Below are 21,308 nucleotides of genomic sequence, written 5' to 3'. Positions count from 1 at the left end.
AACGGCAATGGGTGTGGCTTAAATGTCCAAACCAATTTTACATGTTTTTTGTTTTTTTTCCCTACATTAAATTTATCACATTCCTAAAATGGAAAGTGCAAAACTTCTGCATATTACACTTATAGCTTTACGATTTTAAGTGATTAGTTACCCCAATCATGTCTCAATTTGTTTAAACTTCTAAAAGTCAAAAATCAAAATTTAGTAATTTTAAGATCAAAATGTTTTTATCTTCTAGATGTTGCCATGACCAACATGGTATTGACTCGTTACCTTTACTTGCAACATCACATCACCTTAAAACATAAGTAACAAACACAAAACAAATCATTATGCCACTGATATTGAATCAGTATTGTCAGATATTTTGCTGACAGGGCACTTTAGGCACATTAATACAGTCAACCCAGACAATACAACATACAATCCATGGATCTCACACATCTTAACACAACAACATACTCTCACAATTAGCTTGCTTAAATTCTAGACAAAAATATGAGCACATTTCTCTAATAAGGCTGCATTCTCTCTCTTATATTTTTTTTCTGGACTGTACCTCAAATCTATATATAGATCTCATTATTTCCCTTTTTTTTTTTTTTTTTTTTTTTTTTTACATTCTTTCAAGAGTTTAAGGTGAAATTTCCCTTCTAGGGGTACTAAACCCGTGTGCCTTGGTTCCATTCCTTGAGGGATTCAGCCACTCCTGTTCCAAAGTTATATATCATGTACTTTGGCAATCCAGGAGGAGCTCCCAGTGGTATCACACAGATACCCATTTGGGGTGTACACGGTGGTACAATTCCCCATCTCACACGGTGGTGAGACTTCCTCAAGAATTAATCTATTACTAGGCCCCCACGATCAAATGCAAGATACGATATACCTAGATAATGTCAGAATTCATCTATTACTAGGCCCCCACGATCAAATGCAAGATACGATATACCTAGATAATGTCAGAATTCATCTATTACTAGGCCCCCACGATCATATGCAAAGATACGATATACCTAGATAATAGCAGGAACCGTATATCTGGCCCCCAATCCTGGCCAAGGATATATACCAGACTATACTATGCATAAATCAGCCACACAGACCGAACAGGGACACCTCAGTCACATAGGCTGAGGGGATTCGGTTATACAGAGTAAAACAATTCAGGAATGTAAAAAAAATAAAAAATACTTCTTTCTACAAAAAGAGCGACAGTCCACTTATATGTAAAACACATGGCAGCGCATAAAGAGATCAATACAGTACAACCAAAGCAACCAAAATTTCAATAGGAAAAGATTATAGAACTTTTTAGAGAAAGTATAGTATCTGATAGCTTTGTTTCCCTAAAAAGTCTTTCACATCAGTTTATAGACACTGCTGTAGAATAGAAAAGACAGTTCCTCTACTTATGGTGTGACTTTATGGAGAGCCACGCAGAAGAGAAAAAAGAAGAAAGCTTCATCAATCAAAACTGGTACTAATGTTTCAAGCAGTGCTGTTTTTTTTAAGCAGCCTGTCACCCATCGCAATGGACCACATGGCCCCACCACACTTAGTACCTTATCAGTCATACCTCAAGATATTTTGAGTCAGAAGACCCGATCCCTGACCTGCCCAGTCGCCCGGTAACAGGAACTGCAGAGATCCTACCTAACCACACATTGCACCTGAAATAGGGCAAATCGTTCAGCAGAACACATTCATGCAAAAGGACAGTAATAAGTAACATAGTATGGAAAGTAAAAAAAGAAAAGAAAAAAATTCAACAGTCAAGGTTCTTGGAAAGGGTACTTTTCCACAACATCGACTTTACAGAAAAAGGCACAGCACAAGGGGAATCATAGTAAGCAGAAAGTTAGCTTACCAATGCCAGCAGAGATGACTTCCCAGGTTGTGCTGTCCTTCTGTGTCTAAACGATGTCTGTAGAGTTTCCCTTTCCGGCTCGAAGGACCAAATTGACGGGGAAACCCAAAACTCATGGGTTTCAGTAACATTTTGACTGCTGAAGCCGGATTGAAAAGTAGATGTTTATTATACAAGCATGTAGCTAGACCTCCATGCAGGGAGAGCAGAACAATACATGGTGTTGGATTCAAAGTTATGCTCTGTCTGTCTAGGGCTTTCTAATACAATTTATATGCTCTACAGTGGGTGGTAACTAGCTATCTGATCTTTCTTTGAAGAGTCATCTGTATCTTTGGTGTAACTCATTGAGATGCGAATAGTACACGTTATTGTTACTTCCATTGTCCTTTGGGTTTAACAGGTCTTCAAAGGCTGTGATAATAATCTTGTAGACAATAGGTGGTATGAATGATGCTGAACTGGAAGTAGGAGTGAAATGTTGAGCCAGCAGGAGAGGGAAATAGGTTGTTAGGCCATCTAATTCAATAAATGGCTGCTCCATTTTCCCTTACACTAGCGACTTCCAATAGTGTTAGCGCCCCTCCCAGATAGCACCAGTTTGCCCGCTAGTACACAGATAATCACATTTGACCCCTTGATTGCCAGGAACACGCTTACTTGCACGCTAAACCTTCATTGCTAGTATAGTGTCTGATTGGATCAATATCTTTGATCAGATCAGCGCTATACCAGCATTCACATTACTTTAGTATCCCCAATAACGCAGTGTTAGCGGGATCAGCCCCAACACCTGCCAGCACCTGCGTTTAGCCCCTACGCCCCCCCCTTCTCCCCCGGCAAGTGCAGTGTCAGTAGATAACTGTCACTTGATACATATTACACACAAAACCGCAGTGTTCACAGAATCAGGCCTGATATCTGTTAGCACTTGTCGGTAAATTTTTTGTAGCGGTTCAAGCAGTCCCTGACAGCCAGGCGCTCTTTTTCCCGTGAGTCGCACTAGGTACCTGTAAATTTAGTGGCCAAAATGTCTAAGCAAAGGTACACTAGTGAAGAGGCCTATAGGATTCTGAGCATGTCAAGTGAGAGCGAAGGGGAAGACTCACTGGCAGAATCAGGCTCAGAATACGAACCTATAGACAGCAGCGGCACCCTGACAGCTAGCTCAGACGACGAGGAAGTGGTCCCTGCTAAGGTCAGGCGTACCCGATCCCATTCACAGGTTGCTGAGGTGGTACAAATGCATGATGACTCTCATATGCAGCAGAGTGCCAGTACTAGTGCCGCAGTATCTTTTGGTGAACTGGCGAGCACCAGCGGCCTAGTACGTCCTGGTCGTAGGCATACCAGCACTGCAGTATCACTTGGTGACGTGGCGAGTCCCATAAGTGCAGTACAAGCTGGTGCGGTGGCGAGCACAAGTAGTGTCCCGCGGCCACCAAGAATTCGCAGACAGGCCCGTAGAGCCCCTAGTGTCCTTCCGGATGTGCTTGCAAATCCCGATTGGCAGCCCACAAATTCTGCAGCACCCGTACTTCCCCCATTCACTGCCCAACCCGGAATTCAGGTGGAAACAGCAAATTTAAATACTCCCCTTAATTTTTTTGAGCTGTTTTTCACAGAAGATCTTTATGCATTGATTGTGGATCAAAGCAATTTATATGCACGCCAATTTATCGCCGCTAACCCAAATTCAAACCTTGCCAGACCATTCGCATGGAAACCCATTACGGTTTCCGAATTTAAAGTTTTTTTGGGCCTAACCCTCAACATGGGCATTAATGATAAAAATCAATTGCGGTTGTATTGGTCCACCGACCCTCTTGTTCACATGCCCGTGTTCTCTGCTGCCATGGCCAGGCATAGATATGAGAGTATAATGCGTTTTATGCACTTCTACGACAACTCACTCAGTCGTCCTCGGGGTGACCCTGAATTTGACCGGCTCCACAAAATTCGGCCCCTCGTAAATCACTTTAACCAAAAATTTGCAGATGTGTATACTCCCCAGAAAAACATCTGCATCGATGAGTCCCTCATTCAATATTCTGGCCGCCTTGTAATCAAACAATATCTCCCCAGCAAGCGTGCCAGATATGGGATCAAGATGTGTAAGACCTGTGAGAGGGCAACAGGCTATACATGTAAGTTTCGGATTTACGAGGGAAAAGATAGTTACTTGGAGCCCCCCGGATGCCCAGACTACATGGGGAGCAGTGGCAAGATAGTTTGGGACTTGGCGTCATCCTATTTCCATATGGGGTACCACTTATACGTGGACAATTTTTATTCAAGCGTGCCACTATTTAGACATTTGTTCAATTTGGGAATTTGCACATGTGGCACTGTGCGATCTAATCGCCGAGGCTTCCCCCAACGGCTTGTAAATACCCGTCTTAAAAAGGGGGAAAAAGCCTGCTTGAGAAATGAAGAATTGCTCGCAGTGAAGTGGAAGGACAAACGGGATGTTTACCTCCTGTCTTCCATTCACGCAGATACGACCGTCCAAATTACCACGGCAACTGGTGTTGTTGAGAAGCCCCTCTGTGTCCACGATTATAACCTTAACATGGGAGGGGTGGACTTCAATGACCAGATGATGCAGCCGTATTTAGTTTCCCGAAAATCCAAACGCTGGTACATAAAAGTGTCAGTTTATTTATTTCAATTGGCTCTATATAATGCTTTTGTTCTCTATAAAGCAACTGGACATAGTGGATCATACCTAAATTTCCAGTTAGAGAACATCAGGGCCCTTTTGTATCCAGAAGGTGCTGCGCCCCAAATCCCTCTCCCAGATGCAGTTAGCCGTCTGCATGAGAGACATTTTCCCGATACCATTCCTGGTACCCCAACCCAAAGAAGACCCCAAAAAAGATGTCGTGTCTGCAGCAAACGTGGAATTAGGCGTGACAGCCGCTATTGTTGTCCCTCCTGGCCTCTGCATCAAGCCCTGCTTCCGCCTCTACCATACACTAGTGAACGATTAGTATAGGGTACAGCACGGCACAGATAAGGGCACATTTACACAGGGTCTCAAAAGATGTTCGGTAGTCAGGAAACTGGCTATCGCATTTGGAGAGACCCTACCAGCTGTTTAAATGTTTGAAGTTTGGAAAAAAAAAGTTAAAAAAAATAAATAAAAGTACAAATACCCCCCAAAAAAATAAAAAAATGTAAAAACCAAAAATAGTTATAGTTTTTTTTGTTGTTGTCATTTTTGTGATTGTTCGACTTTCACTGGTTTATTGTTGTTTTATTGTTAACCATTTCTGTTTGCAGGAATGCTTTCAGCTGCAGCACTGACCTGTTTATTCTGACAGCAACAGGAACTTGCTCTCAGAATAGACATAAGTCAGCGTGGGCAGCGCTGTTGGATGAGATTTTTCATCCGCAGTTATAAAAAACAGAATGTATGCCAAAGCATGGGGGCCTGGGGTGGCCAGTGGGTGGATGGCCCCTATGCTTCGGCATATATATTTTATATTGGCACATTTCATGTGTGCCCACCATTAGAAGTGGGTGGATTGAGGGAGGTTTCTAATGGTGGGCATACCACCACACACTTTTCCTTATAAAGTTGTTGAGTTTATGTTTTATTGTTAACCATTGTTGATTTCTTTGCAGGAACGTCAAACTGCAGCACTGACCTGTTTATTCTGACAGCAACAGGGTCTTGCTTTCAGAATAGACATAAGTAGGTGTGTGCAGTGCTGTCGGATGAGATTTTTCATCCGCAGTTAAAAAAAAGAGAATATATGCCAAAGCATGGGGGCCTGGGGTGGCCAGTGGGTGGATGGCCCCCATGCTTCGGCATATATATTTTATATTTGTTGGCACATTTCATATGTGCCCACCATTAGAAGTGGGTGGATTGAGGGAGGTTTCTAATGGTGGGCATACCACACACTTTTTCTGGCAGAGATTTCTTCTCTTTTTTTTCATTCAGCCCACAGGCTGCATAAAGAAAAAAAGAACATAGCATATACACCCAACAAGGACCAGTGACGTACTGGTACATCACTGGACTTTGAATGGTTATACCAGGGTGATGCCTGCAGCTGCAGGCATCATCCTGGTTTTACTTTTTTCAGCCGGCAATGGGCTTTCATGTAAAAGCATTCCTAGTGGTTAATTAGCTGCAGAATTGCCTTTACAAGCAGCGGGAGAAAATGGCCCCCCCCCCTCCCTGAGATTTGCTTTCCAAAAAGGGGTCATTTGGGGGTGTTTGTTCTATCCTGGTATTTTAGCACCTCAAGAGATGTGATGGGTGGTCAGAAAGTAAAAGCTGTGTAAATTTCACATTATCTATACCATAGTTTGTAGACGCTATAACTTTCACACAAAGCAATCAATATACACTTATTGGGATTTTTTTTTACCAAAAACATGTAGCCGAATACATTTTGGCTTAAATTTATGACTAACTTTGAGTTTACGATATATTTTTTATAGCTGAAAGTAGAAAAAATTGTTTTTTTTTCAAGATTTTCGTGTTTTTTTGTTTATAGCGCCAAAAATAAAAAGCGCACAGGTGATCAAATACCACCAAAAGAAAGCTCTATTTGTGTGAAAAAAAGGACGTAAATTTTGTTTGGGTGCAGCATTGCATGACCGCGCAATTATCATTTGAATTAGTGCAGCGCTGTATAGCAAAAAAAGGCATAAATTACAGTATCTATACCATAGTTTGTAGACGCTATAACGTTCACACAAAGCAATCAATATACACTTCTTGGGATTTTTTTTACCAAAAACATGTAGCAGAATACATTTTGGCTTAAATTTATGACTAACTTTGAGTTTACGATATATTTTTTATAGCTGAAAGTAGAAAAAATTGTTTTTTTTTCAAGATTTTCGTGTTTTTTTTTGTTTATAGCGCCGAAAATAAAAAGCGCACAGGTGATCAAATAGCACCAAAAGAAAGCTCCATTTGTGTGAAGAAAAGGACGTAAATTTTGTTTGGGTACAGCATTGCATGACCGCGCAATTATCATTTGAATTAGTGCAGCGCCAAACAGCAAAAAAAGGCGTGGTCATTAAGGGGGGTAAATCCTCTGGGGCTCAAGTGGTTAAACTCGCCCAGTCTACATTTAGGCTAACATTCCAGTTGTGTGTCTATAGGACAGGATTTCTGGTAGTAATTAAGGTAAAATAAGGTTTTATCCAGTAAACAAATGGGCTAACAGGTGAATTTCTAAGCGTGAGATCAGCCGGCATCAGGTCGGCAAAGGAGGGGGGGGGGGGGGGGGAGTTATGTAGTAAACAACCTCACATCAAAATGGCAGTTGGTGGTTGGCTGTGCTGCTGAGAAGACACAGACTCCTGTTGCTTCAGGATTTCTGTTGGATTTCAGCGTTTCTCCTGTCAACAACCTACAAGATGGATCAGGATTTCAACTGGGGAACAGTGGACCCTCGTCTCCTTCTGGATTTGGCCTCTTCACACTCCACCGGGAAGGACAGAGAGGAGGATATTATGGCCGCTGTGACGCATCTGCAGGGAGGAAAGGCAGAGAAGACTGAGGCCCTGGGTCAGCTTCTGGACATGGCTACAACCTTCACCATGGCTCCCATCTACCATTATCCAATGAGGTTCCCAAAGAGATCCGGGAAGAGGGCTGAAGATGGAAAGGCCCCCAAGGTGAAGAAGAGGGACATCACCATCAGCGCTGCATCCCAGGAGCCTTCAACCAGCACCCATTCACGCTCTTCCCGAGCAAGCAAAGGGGCTATATACAAACAGCTGGTATCTGAAGGTCTCCTGATTGCCCTGATGTCCAAAGAGCCCAAAAGAAAGGCAGCGGAGACCAAGCCTCAAGGAGCCAAAAGACCCAGGGCCCAATGAGGTAAGTGACATTAGGTGAGTATGGCTTTTATTATATTTAAAGCCCATTCCTGTCACCTGCCCCGAATTGATCGCTGGCTAAAAAAAAATATCCATCTAAAATGTATTTTTATTTATACAAAGCCACGGTCACTGCAGTCCCAAGGGTTCCCCCTTTATTTACATCCAGTGGGGTCCTTGATGGATTGCTTATTATGTTTTGCCCAGAGTTGGGCTTTAAAAAAAAAAAAAAAAAAAAAATTTAAAAAAATTAAAAAAAAAAAAAAAAAGTGTGCATTTAGAAATTATAATTGTTTCTCCTGTTACCAAAAAAAAAAAAAAAAAAGTTTGTAAACATAGATAAGATAGTGATAAGATAGAATGCTTGTTAAGATAGTCTGCCATCTTATAACATCCTCTGGTAAATGCCAAACATCTCCTTTTCCTCTTCACTTCTGTTTCTTTGGAAAGAGCAGAGAATGTTAGTTGAGGCCATATACACAGCTCTATGTGCAGCCCAGAGACCATAGCGCACAGTCCAGAGCCCATAGCGCACAGTCCAGAGCCCATAGCGCACAGCCCAGAGCCCATAGCGCACAGTCCAGAGCCCATAGCGCACAGCCCAGAGCCCATAGCGCACAGCCCAGAGCCCATAGCGCACAGCCCAGAGCCCATAGCGCACAGCCCAGAGCCCAGAGCCCATAGCGCACAGCCCACAGTGCACAGCCCAGAGTGCATAGCTCATAGTGCACAGCCCATAGCGCACAGACCAGAGTGCATAGCCCATAGCGCACAGCCCAGAGCCCATAGCACACAGCCCAAAGCCCATAGCGCACAGCCCAGAGCCCATAGCACACAGCCCAGAGCCCATAGCGCACAGACCAGAGCGCACGTGAATTGGATATATTATTTTAAACCAGAGTTTAGTGTCACCTCCTTAACATCTTACAAAAAAGGAGAGGATTGGCCGGCTATAGGGGTGGAGGAGGCCGGGTTTTTTTGTTTTTTGTTTTTTGGTGACACTAAACATCCTTATTTTTCTGAAAAATCCATTCACATCCACTAGCTAATGGCTCTTTGATTTACTTTTTAAAGAAATCGTTTTCTTCTGTGTTTTCCTGCTTCCTTGTAACATCCTCCATGAGCTCCCACACCTCTCTTGTTCCTCCTCACTTTTAAATACTTGGAATGAACAGCGCATGTTAGGAAAAAAAAGTTACAAAAAAATTATACAAAAATATTATATAGATTTTATAGATAAGATACATATTATAGTTATTGTCATTGTAAACTATTATTCATGAAATTGTCTCTATTATTCTGTGTTTCTGCCATCTTGTGACATCCTCTGGTAAATTCCAAACATCTCCTTTTCCCTCTCAATTCTGTTTCTTTGAAAAGAGCAGAGAATGTTAGTTGTGGCCATATACACAGCTCTATGTACAGCTCATAGCCCAGAGGTGAATTGGATAGATTATTGGAAACCAGAGTTTAGTGTCACTTCTATAACATCTTACAAAAATGGAGAGGATTGACCAGCTATAAGGGGTGGAGGAGGCCGGATTGTTTTTAATGTGACACTAATCATCATCCTTATTTTTCTGAAAAATCCATTCACATCCACTAGTTAATGGCCCTGTAATTTATATTTTAAGGAAATCATATCTTACTGCGTTTTCCTGCTTCCTTGTAGCATCCTCAATGAGCTCCCACACCTCTCCTGTTCCTTCTCACTTTAATTATATGGAATGAGCAGTGCATGTCAGTTGTAGTCATGTGTCCTGCTTTATGCACACTGCAAAGCCAGTAGTTGGATCAAATGAAAAAAAATATTTTTTTTTTTTAACCATAGTGTAGCTCTAACATCCTACAATAAAGGAGTGTGATTGGCCGGCTATAAGAGGCCGGATTTTTTTTTTAATAAGAGAAAATCCATACACCTCCACTAATTAATGGCCCTGTCATCTATTTTCATTAAATCATTTCTTATTGTATTTTTCTGCTTCATGGTAACATCCTCCATGAGCTCCCACACCTCTCCGTTCCCTCTCACTTCTCTTTGTTTGGAACAAGCAGTGCATGTTAGTTGCAGTCATGTGCACTACTCTATGCACACTGCAAAGCCCATAGCCATCAAACCCATATGTAAATTGGATATATTATTGTAAACCAGAGTTTAGTGTCACATCTTTAACATCTTACAAAAAAGGAGAGGATTGGCCGGCTATAAGGGGTGGAGGAGGCCGGATTTGGTTGTTTTTTTGTGACACTAATCAATATCCTTATTTTTCAGAAAAAATCTATTTACATTCATTGGTTAATAGCCCTGTAATATATTTTTTAAAGAAATAATTTCTTACTGTGTTTTCCTGCTTCCTTGTAACGTCCTCCATGAGCTCCCACACCTCTCCTGTTCCTTCTCACTTTTAATTATATGGAATGAGCAGTGCATGTTAGTTGCAGTCATGTGCCCTGCTCTATGCACACTGCAAAGCCCACAGCCCACAGTTGAAAGCATTTTTTTCCTCTCACTTTTCAGAGTTTAGTGTCACTTATTTAACAACTTACAAAAAGTGTTATTGGCCAGCTATGAGGAGAGGAGGAGGACAGATTTTTTTTGTGACACTAAACAATATATTTAAAAAAAAAAAAAAAAAAACTATTCACATCCACTAGTTAACCTCCCTAGCGGTCTGATTATGTCAGTATTTCAGTGCTCAAAGCGGTACATTTTTTTGCATGGAAATATATCGTTTTTTTTATTGTAGGCTGTAATTCTTAGGAATAACTCACTGAAATCTGTCCGAACAAGAGTCTAGTAAACATCCCGGGTATGATATAGTTTGAAACACGAAATCATAAATTATAATAAAAGGAATAATCATAAATAATATTAATATAATAATAATACATTTAATTCAATATTATAAGCAAACCAAAAACACTGAAATTTGAAATGTAGCGCCAAGTTCGCACATTGCTGAGCAAAGTCGCAAAATCGTTTTCAGTGTCTGATGACTAATTTCCCCCACGAATCATTATCACTCAATTCTGCAAGTGGTTCTGATTTACTATCGCTGTTCTCTAGCCGGTCTAAAACCGCTTTTGACCTAAAGGGACGCTTTTTGGACACCATGGACAATTCTCAGTTTCCAGGCAGAAGGAACAGTAAAAATGTTTTTGAAAAATTGAAAAAAAAATTTGAAAAATTTTTGCTTGTAAACTAACTTGAGGGGTTTTTTTTACTATAAAGATAACAATACATTTTGGACAAGATTTATGAAGAAAGATTATTTATTTGCAAAAGATTATAAGAAAAGCACTTTTTTTCAAAATTTTTGAACTTTTTCATTTATATAGCAAAAAAAATAAAAATCCCAGTAGTGAATAAATACCACCAAAAAAAAGTCTTATCTGTCTCAAAAAAATGCTAAAAAAATTATTGAGTACAGTGTTGCATGACCGCACAACTGTCATTCAAAGTGTGATAGTGTGATAGCGCTGAAAGCTGAAAATTGGCCTGGACAGGACGGGGGTAAAAGTGTCCGGACTGGAAGTGGTTAAATTAGGGGCTGTTCACACTGCCCACACACTAACCCCCAGTTCACATCTGTGTGGTCGTGCGGGCCGCGATTTACATGGGCACGAGAGCCTATACATTTGAATGGACTCCTGTGCCCCGGGACATGCAGGGAAGAAATCTATATTTCTATATCTACTTTGGAAATCGCAGCCCGCCCAGGAACCGAGGTGCCCAGTACGGTTGCCATATCCAGTGCGGGTGGCGTACCATTAGAATTAATGACACCCGCCAGCGGGTCCCGCATTCCTGTGTGTGGGTGGTGCAGCTGCAGGTATTTGTGCAGGTCCCGCATCGGCACCACCCACACAGATGTGAACCGAGGGTAAACTGAATGGGTTTGGTGTGTGGGCAGCCGTCCATTCCGGCTGCAGCCATCCAGCGGTACAAGGCAGAGTGATGCACATTTTACCGCATCACACAGCTCATTTGTCTTCTTTTTGTTTTGTGTGAACTTAATATGAAGTACACAAAGTGACGTGTCATAGCATGTCCCCAAAAAAGCAGCACAGTGTGATCAGCTGCTGCACAGTGACATGCAGTGCCTTCCTTTTTGTGTGCGCTACAAAAAAATGCAACATGTCTGCATTTTACTGTGGCTCCAGGCTGGACTGCAGTGTGAACAGGGCACATAGAAAACAACCACATGACTGGCGTTCTTCCAGTACAGAACAATTAGGCGATCTCTGAAAACCTATCTCTTCAGGGAAGCCTATCCTGCCCTCAGCTAATATGGAATCTTCTATTCCTACTACCAGTCCATCCCCCACAGTTATTACCTTTTGTACCACCAGCCCCTCCCTCTTAGATTGTAAGCTCCCAGGATCAGGGCCCTCCTATCCCTCTTGTATTGACCTGTATTGTTGCTGTATTGTCTCCCGTTATATTGTAAAGCGCTGAACAAACCGCTATATAAATCCTGTATAATAATAATAATAGCAGTCACCGTACTATGTGTGAACAGGTACCTAGAGCTTGTTCACAGCATGTCTGTTTACTGCACAACAACACACACGGCGTGATGTGAACATAGAAACAACTGTTACCTCTGTGCCCTGTTCATGCTATACATGTGTGGAGATGTCGCACAAGTCGCACAATTTCAAAGTCGGATTGGTGTGACTAGGACCTATGTGTGTTAAAAAGAAAAAAAAAAAAAAAACATATTTAGATTTTTTAAATAAATACACAAGTGTTTAATCTTTCATGTCTATTTTTTACAGGATGGGTTATTATAAAGATGACGGTTCACATGTAGTTTAAATGCCGCTTCACATTGGAATAACACAGGAGCACGGACTATGTTCCTTTGCGATTCCTGTGTGATGTGATTTTTAGTCCATTTATTTGAATGGGCTGAAATCACACTGGATCGCACCAAAAGTAGCACATGCACTACTTTTAAAAATGCACTGCAACCGGATCGCATGGACCATGGTACTGCGGTGCAGGCAAAAGCACTGCATTTACAATCTGAGTTTGGGATGTTGAAATCTCCAATTTCCAAGTCACACCCTATTGTCCGCAGTTAAAGTGGTGATATCGGTGCGATTTGGATTTAGTCGGAGCCACACCGATTTTTAAAGTAGTGCATGTATTACTTCGGGTGCGACTTCCATAGACATCTGAGCAGATATGTTGCAAGTCGCACCTCAAGTTGGACTGACATCAGACTATGAATTCATGTGACTTCACTGGAAGTCGCACGATTTTAAAGTTGGATTGATGTTACCGGGACCTTTAAGTGGTTGTAAAACCTTAAATATACCCAGTGAAGTGATACACAGAGATGAAACAAATCCTCCTACGTACGTTGTTCCTGTTTACCTGCTGTCTTCTCCTTTCTACATGCAATCAAAATGCTGAATTTATAAAGCTTGCCTAAGACCCCAGTCGCACTGTGTGTGACTTGCCATGCAATTTGCATGCCATGAGACTTGCAAATGGCATGCAAACTTGCACCCTATTGTCCGCAATGAAAGCATTCATATCGGTGAGGTTCCGACTTTGTTTCTAAAGTAGTTCATGCACTACATTTGGTGCGATTTGCATAGACATCTGTGTCAGATGTCTTGCATATCGCACCTGAAATCGGCAAGTCCCTCTACTTTGAAATCTTGCGACTTCACAGTAAGTCGCACAATTTCAAAGTCGGCCTTGATGTGACCGGGGTGTAAGAGTTCCGAAAAAAAGGGGGCAGAGAGCTAAAATTACACTCTGCAGAGCTCAGTGAGGAGAGTACTGAGAGCCGATCGTAGGAAAGAGACACCCCCCTTCTACACAACTCATAGGAACAGAGCTGAGGCTGTCAATGTGTTGGACGTCCCTCCTCTGTCACCATTATTCTCTTGGTGTCATGAAAACTTGTCAGAAGTGATAGTAGAGGAAGGAAAGCAGCAAACAGAAATGACACTTTGTGCTCTCAATAGAGACATGTACACACTATAGAGGGATCTGCTTTGTTCATATTTCATGTTTGAGGTGTACAACCACTTTAAAACGTCAGATGTTTTTTTTTTTGCACAGTTGCACTGGTCCAGCTTGGACCAATGTAAGCATGCATATTCCATACCTCTCCAGGAATGCAAAGTGTTCTCTGATTGGACGAGGTGGAGAAAGGCGGGGCAGGTAATGATATCATTTTCAGCTCCTCCAGTAAGAGAAGGCTTTGTATTCATTGAAAAATAAAAGGTGTTGCCTGAATGGCACCCATGCTAAGTGACCAACCCCCTATATTCACTATGCAGCAGGGCAGCTGCTCCGTACAGATCCTGAAGACAGCGAGGGTCCCTGTAGTAGCGTTGACTACTACAGAGCTTCCACAGGGATCACCAGGTATGCAGTATGCAGACAGGCAATGACGCCTCTCCTGCTTGCAGGCCCCCTCTGGTATTGTGCTGCATTCACCCTGGGCTGTGTACAGGCAGCCTATAGAGATGGATGAAGACACAGCAGCTGCACAGACAGCATATCAAAATATGCAGGGAGGGTGCAGGAATCTGAACGCACACTGTGTGCACCTGGGATTCAGCTTTAGCCCCGTTCGCATTGATGCAACCTGTCATGCGATTTGACCGTTCAAATCACACAAGTCGCATCCAATTATCAGCAAAAGGAGTGTTATGGCAATTAACGCCAATGCCCCCCAACCTCACCTAAAGCCTCTGACTCTGACCCCCTCTTGTAGCATGTCTGCAGTCTCTAACCCCCTCTTGTAGCATGTCTGCAGTCTCTGACTCCCTCTTGTAGCATGTCTGCAGTCTCTGACCCCCTCTTGTAGCATACCTGCAGTCTCTGACCCCCTCTTGTAGCATGTCTGCAGTCTCTGACCCCCTCTTGTAGCATGCCTGCAGTCTATGACCCCTCTTGTAGCATGCCTGCAGTCTCTGACCCCCTCTTGTAGCATGTCCGCAGTCTCTGACCCCTTCTTGTAGCATGTCTGCAGTCTCTGACCCCCTCTTGTAGCATACCTGCAGTCTCTGACCCCCTCTTGTAGCATGTCTGCAGTCTCTGACCCCCTCTTGTAGCATGCCTGCAGTCTATGACCCCTCTTGTAGCATGCCTGCAGTCTCTGACCCCCTCTTGTAGCATGTCCGCAGTCTCTGACCCCTTCTTGTAGCATGTCTGCAGTCTCTGACCCCCTCTTGTAGCATGCCTGCAGTCTCTGACCCCCTCTAGTAGCATGCCTGCAGTCTCTGACCACCTCTTGTAGCATGTCTGCAGTCTCTGACCACCTCTTGTAGCATGTCCGCAGTCTCTGACCCCCTCTTGTAGCATGCCTGCAGTCTCTGACCCCCTCTTGTAGCATGTCTGCAGTCTCTGACCACCTCTTGTAGCATGTCTGCAGTCTCTGACCACCTCTTGTAGCATGTCCGCAGTCTCTGACCCCCTCTTGTAGCATGTCCACAGACTCTGACCACCTCTTGTAGCATGTCCGCAGTCTCTGACCCCCTCTTGTAGCAATTCTGCAGTCTCTGACTCCCTCTTGTAGCATGTCTGCAGTCTCTGACCACCTCTTGTAGCATGTCCGCAGTCTCTGACCACCTCTTGTAGCATGTCCGCAGTCTCTGACCCCCTCTTGTAGCATGTCCGCAGACTCTGACCCCCTCTTGTAGCATGTCCGCTGTCTCTGACCCCCTCATGTAGCATGTTTGCAGTCTCTGACCCCCTCTTGTAGCATGTTTGTAGTAACTGACCCCCTCTTGTAGCATGTCTGCAGTCTCTGACCTCCTCTTGTAGCATGTCCGCAGTCTCTGACCCCCTCTTGCAGCATGTTCGCAGTCTCTGACCCCCTCTTGCAGCATGTTTGCAGTCTCTGACCCCCTCTTGTAGCATGTCCGCAGTCTCTGACCCCCTCTTGTAGCATGTCTGCAGACTCTGACCGTCTCTTGTAGCATGTCCGCAGTCTCTGACCACCTCTTGTAGCATGTCCGCAGTCTCTGACCCCCTCTTGTAGCATGTCCACAGACTCTGACCACCTCTTGTAGCATGTCCGCAGTCTCTGACCCCCTCTTGTAGCAATTCTGCAGTCTCTGACTCCCTCTTGTAGCATGTCTGCAGTCTCTGACCACCTCTTGTAGCATGTCCGCAGTCTCTGACCACCTCTTGTAGCATGTCCGCAGTCTCTGACCCCCTCTTGTAGCATGTCCGCAGACTCTGACCCCCTCTTGTAGCATGTCCGCTGTCTCTGACCCCCTCATGTAGCATGTTTGCAGTCTCTGACCCCCTCTTGTAGCATGTTTGTAGTAACTGACCCCCTCTTGTAGCATGTCTGCAGTCTCTGACCTCCTCTTGTAGCATGTCCGCAGTCTCTGACCCCCTCTTGCAGCATGTTCGCAGTCTCTGACCCCCTCTTGCAGCATGTCTGCAGTCTCTGACCCCCTCTTGTAGCATGTCCGCAGTCTCTGACCCCCTCTTGTAGCATGTCTGCAGACTCTGACCGTCTCTTGTAGCATGTCCGCAGTCTCTGACCGTCTCTTGTAGCATGTCTGCAGTCTCTGACCCCCTCTTGTAGCATGTCTGAAGTCTCTGACCCCCTCTTGTAGTATGTCTGCTGTCTCTGACCATCTCAAGTAGTATGTTAATATTCTTTGACCAAGCCTATGTTCAGATCTGTGCTCCCTCCCCTGCCTGTGTCTGTGCAGTTGCTTCATCCACTTCTATGGGCCGCCTGCACACAGCTCAGAGGTGGATGCAGATGACAGCGGCTCGGCGCCCATCTGAATGAGAGACAATAACTGCCAGTGAGTGATGGGGCAGGGCAGCATAAAAGTAGCATAAAAGTGGTATCAAAGTAGTGGAGGAACCTCTATGTGCCCAAAGCCATGTTACGGTTGAGGTAAATGTTGGGGTTCACCACTTCCCGTCCGGCCCATGTATATAAACGGCCGGACAGTGGCAGTGCCGGGTTGCATGGCCGTTTATAAATGGCCTCCCCGCCCCCTGCTTGCGAGGGCTCCCTGGGAGCATGCAGTACCGCGATCTGGTGTCCGCTGTGTCCTCCGGACACAGTGGAACACCGATCGTTGTACGGGACCTCTGTGTGAGGTCCCGATCATGTGATCACTGACTGGCTAATCAGTGATCACATGCAGAGTAGTAAGCAAGATCTCATTTATGACATCATTGCTTACCACGTGTGAAATCTGTGAATGATTACAGAGGTCACATGGTACAAGGCCATTCACAAAAGTTTTGTACCATGTGACAAGCTGTGACCAATCACAGCTCACACAGTAGTTCTCAATGGCTGCAAGAATGCAGCCAGAGAGAAAAAGAAATGATTGCTTTTACAGCCTTTATGGGTATAAAAGCAATCAGTGTAAAAAAAAAAAATCTTCATCATCCCCCACAAGTAGTACAGTGTCACCATGGTGACACTACTGCTAGGGTGACAGTATGTAAAAAAAAAAATAATAATAATATTAATATAAAAAAATAAAAATGTAAAAAAAAAAATATTTAAAAATTATCATTTTTGGTTATAAACTAATTTAGGTTTTTTTTTTTTACTAAAAAGATAACGGAATACATTTTGGCCAAGATTTATGATGAAATAATATTTATTTGAAAAATTTTATAAGAAAAACTTTTTTAATCAAAGTTTTTGGACTTTTTCATTTGCATAGCAAAAAAAATTAAAATCCCAGCGATGAATAAATACCACCAAAATAAAGCTTTATTTCTCAAAAAAATACTAAAAAATTCATATGGGTACAGTGTTGCATGACCGCGCAATTGTCAAAGTGTGATAGCGCTGAAAGCTGAAAATTGGCCTGGACAGGAAGGGGGTGAAAGTGTCCGGACTGGAAGGGGGTAAAGGTGGCCCTTAATCATAACCCTAACATGTGACACATAAAGGTTTCTGCGCTACTTTGATGCGACTGATTCTACCTGAGTGCACAGAGGGGTAAATTGGCATCAAAGTCGCATTACATGAACAGAACTGTCATACTTTCTTATTAGCAAAAAAACCCCACAAAACGCATAAAAAACGGAAAACTTGTGGGGTTTTTTGTGCGGGTCTGTTGAAGTCAATCACACAGAAAGTGCAATCTGCTGCAGGAAAAATCGTCCCTGACCCTTTCCAAAAAAACGCCCCGGCTGAAAATGCACAGATGTGACTAAATCAAAAGGAAAGAATGGTGAATGGACTGTAGTGTGTTTCTGCAAACTGGAAAACGCACTGAAATCCGCATAAGTGTGTAGCTAGGGTTAGGGAGGGCCCAGCAGCTGAAAACCACTGCTCTGCTCTGCAGTATTCCCCTTCACTCCTCCCCCCACAGATATATAAAAGGTTATGTGAGGAGCTTACAGTAGGGGTGGAGGAGCTGGGCCAGCACAGAGAAAAAAAGTTTAGCCTCATAAGAGAGGGCTCTGGTGTGTAAGGGGGGAGGGACCATGCTAGGGAAGTGACTCCTCCTGGAGTAGTATGGGCAGCACAGGGGTTCGCATCTACTTGCAGCACTGGGGTCCGCGGTTCACATCCCAGTCCCCCCACCGCCCCTGACATTTTAGTAGCTCGTCTCCGGTCTGTTCCCTGTATGGCATTATACACAGAGCATCCAAGATGGCGGGCTCCCCTTCGACCCAACCCCAATGTGATGATCGCTCTGAGCCCCCGGAGAGAAGATCTATGGAGAGATCCGCTCACAAGAAGACTCATCTCCCAGCAAGTTCAACGTCACATCCCCAGAGAAGAGAAATGAATATATGGGAAGGAAAAACACAGCAAATAAATCCTGTAAAATTCTGCCTGTGTCCGAGCTTTTCCCTGCCATGTGATCAGGTGGTGACAGGTCCTCTTTATGTTCTGTATACAGCGGGGGAGGGGGGAGATGTTGGGGGGAGGGGGTGGGAGTAATGCTGTCTCTGACCCCAATCTCCCCTCATTGTAATGTATGGAGGGTGGGAGAGTCAGATTCTCTGTCAGGTATGCATTTCTGGCCGTGGGGAGATTTCCCCTCACTTCTATTCCCAATGTCAGGATATGACTGGGAGGGTCACCAGCACAGGAAGTGATGCAAATCTCCATAGTGGAAAGGATGCAAAGAGCAGGAAGTGCACCTCCCTATGTGACCAGGGGGGCTGCTGTTGAGGCCCGAGTGCCATGTGATCAGGGGGTGTGGTATTGTTTCCTGAAGTGCCATCTTGAATGCTGGCAGGAGCATTAGGCTTGAGGCAGAGTGAGGGCAAAGTGGAGGCTCAGCACTGAGTGTGTACAGAAGGAGGGATGCTGGTTCAGGTGACAGTTGTCCTCCATGGATGTACCAATAGGAATAGTCATTCTAAAGGTCAGTTCACACCGTATGCAGTCCAGTGTCCTGAAGAAGGGGACACTCCCCGAAAGCTTGTCCTCAAAATTGTTTGTTAGTGCAAATAAAAAAAGTATCACGGACAGTACGCAATTGTTTCTGCATCAAAAATGCATTGATAGTAAGTTACATTGTTTCCAATGTCATAGTTCACACCAGTGTGGTCAGTTCTAGAGCGTTCCAGTTACAGAAAAAAAAAGTACGTGCTGCATTTATTTCTGCACTGAACTGTACTGGAACGCAGTAAAACACAACACAAATGCACTGGAATGCATGTGTCCTTATTTAAAGTGGAGCTCCACCCAAAAGGGGTAGTTCCACTTTAAGGACTGCACCCCCGCTCCCCATTAAGGATTGGCACCTTTGGGGAGCGGGTACACGAATTTGACAGGTACCCGCTCCCACTTCAGGTCCGATCGCCTAGTCGATCGAAAACAGAAGGTGTCCTCCCTCCCTCCCTCCTGTAGTCTTTTACGACACGTGACAGGTCCCAGAAGACTACATGACCATTCATGAAGCGCAGCACTACTCGCACATGCTCAGTGGGTACCCGGCTGTGAAGCCGCAAGATATAACAGCCTGATGCCCACACTGAAGATGCCGGCCTCCTGGAATACAGGACGGCTGGTGAAACGGGGTGCGGGGGGGACACCATGGGACCGAGGGAAAGGTAAGTGGCGGTTTTTTAAAAGTCAGCAGCTGCAGGTTTTGCAGCTGCTGACTTTTATTTTTTGACAGGTGAGTGGAACTCCACTTTAAGTTGAAGAAAAAGAGAGGGGGGGGGATGAACAGGAATACATAAAAAAGCATTAAAAATGCATCAAAAACACGCACACAGAAACGCATCCGGGAAGCATTTCCATGGTGTGAAGAGAAATGTTTTACTCTATGGGCACCTGCTGCACCTCTATGTATGAGCATTCCTCCCCCCATACTGATCCCCCATATCTGACTAGTCGGATCTCAGGTCCCCCACCCAGAAGTCATGGCACCCTCACATTTCTGCTCCCCGTCACCCGTCTTCTGGGTGACCCCCCAACTCTGCCCATCCCTCGCTCTCCCCCCTCCCCCATTCATACCATGTGGGGTGTCTTCCATTCATCTGTACAGATCAGCACAAGTTCAGCGCTGGGACACATTGAAGACACCCCACCTCATGTCACTGCCGCTCACATAGTAAAGAATGAAATGTCATTTGTGACATGTAAAGTGTAACTACAGGCAAATGTTTTTCTCATATTGGATAGAGCAGGGAGGGGTTAGAACCCCTGATAGTTTTTAATGCCATCCGTGCCACCCTCCATGTTCAGTACAATGATGTAAAGCAGTGGTCTCCAAACTGCAGCCCAGGGGCTGGATGTGGCCCTTTGCATGTCTTTATCCAGCCCTTGGGGCACTATTCATTTTTCTGACACCAACAATGGGGGTATAATTCTTACCACTGACACCAACAATGGAGCACTATTCCTCCCCCTAACACCAATGATGGGGCACTATTCCTCCCACTGACACCACCAATAGCAGAATAATTCCTGCCACTGACACCAACGAAGTGATGGAACACTTTTGCTCACACTAACACCAACAATGGGGTACTATTCCTGCCACTGACGCCAATGATGGGGCTCTATTCCTCTCACTGACACCAGTGATGGGGCACGATCAGGGGTGGACTGATCATTTGGAAACTCGGGCACTACCCGAGGGCCTGGGGTCAGTAGGGGGCCCCATGAGATGCCCCTGGTACCTTTTTCATAGGCTTTTTTGAGTTTGGGCAAGGACACAGGGGCCCCATGATCCCCTATTGCCCGGGGGCCCCATGAGTTGTCAGTCCGCCCCTGGGCACAATTCCTCCCACTGACACCAGTGATGGGGCACTTTTCCTCCCACTAACACCAACAATGGGACTCTATTCCTCCCTCTGACAAAAATGATGAGGCACTATACCTCCCTCTGAAGATGTGGCATTGTTTATTCCCTCTGACACCAGGACATTTTCTACTCCCACTAGCCACAGTCCAGCCCCCCCTAAAGTCTGAAGGATAGTAAACTGGCCCCTTGTTTAGAAGGCTTGGAGACCCCTGATGTATAGGATGCTGGGAGAAGATTGTGAGATCATGCTGTCTGAAAGCATATTATTATATCTGTCATCTATTAGAAGGGAGTCTGATTTTGCACTCTCCAGCTTTAGTAAATAAACCACTTGAAGCAA

At 44.4% G+C, this 21,308-nt stretch overlaps 1 protein-coding gene across 5 annotated transcripts in view; it reads right to left on the bottom strand.

The window, feature by feature from the left end:
* Nucleotides 1-21,308, bottom strand: part of LOC149461668 (tuftelin-interacting protein 11-like) — a 305,597-nt gene that overhangs the window by 199,888 nt on the left and 84,401 nt on the right. For all 5 annotated transcript variants that reach the window (XR_016312790.1, XR_016312787.1, XR_016312788.1 and 2 more), the window contains one exon: nt 12,329-12,411. The gene's annotated coding sequence lies outside the window, so the exon portion shown is untranslated. The remainder of the gene's footprint in view (nt 1-12,328; nt 12,412-21,308) is intronic.

Source organism: Staurois parvus, unplaced genomic scaffold (genome assembly GCF_062004578.1).
Source record: "Staurois parvus isolate SC_StPar_1 unplaced genomic scaffold, SC_StPar_1.0 ptg000195l, whole genome shotgun sequence".
NCBI lineage: Eukaryota > Metazoa > Chordata > Amphibia > Anura > Ranidae > Staurois > Staurois parvus.
Note: the sequence above shows the minus strand (reverse complement) of the source record. Positions and strands in the feature narration are given on the sequence as shown.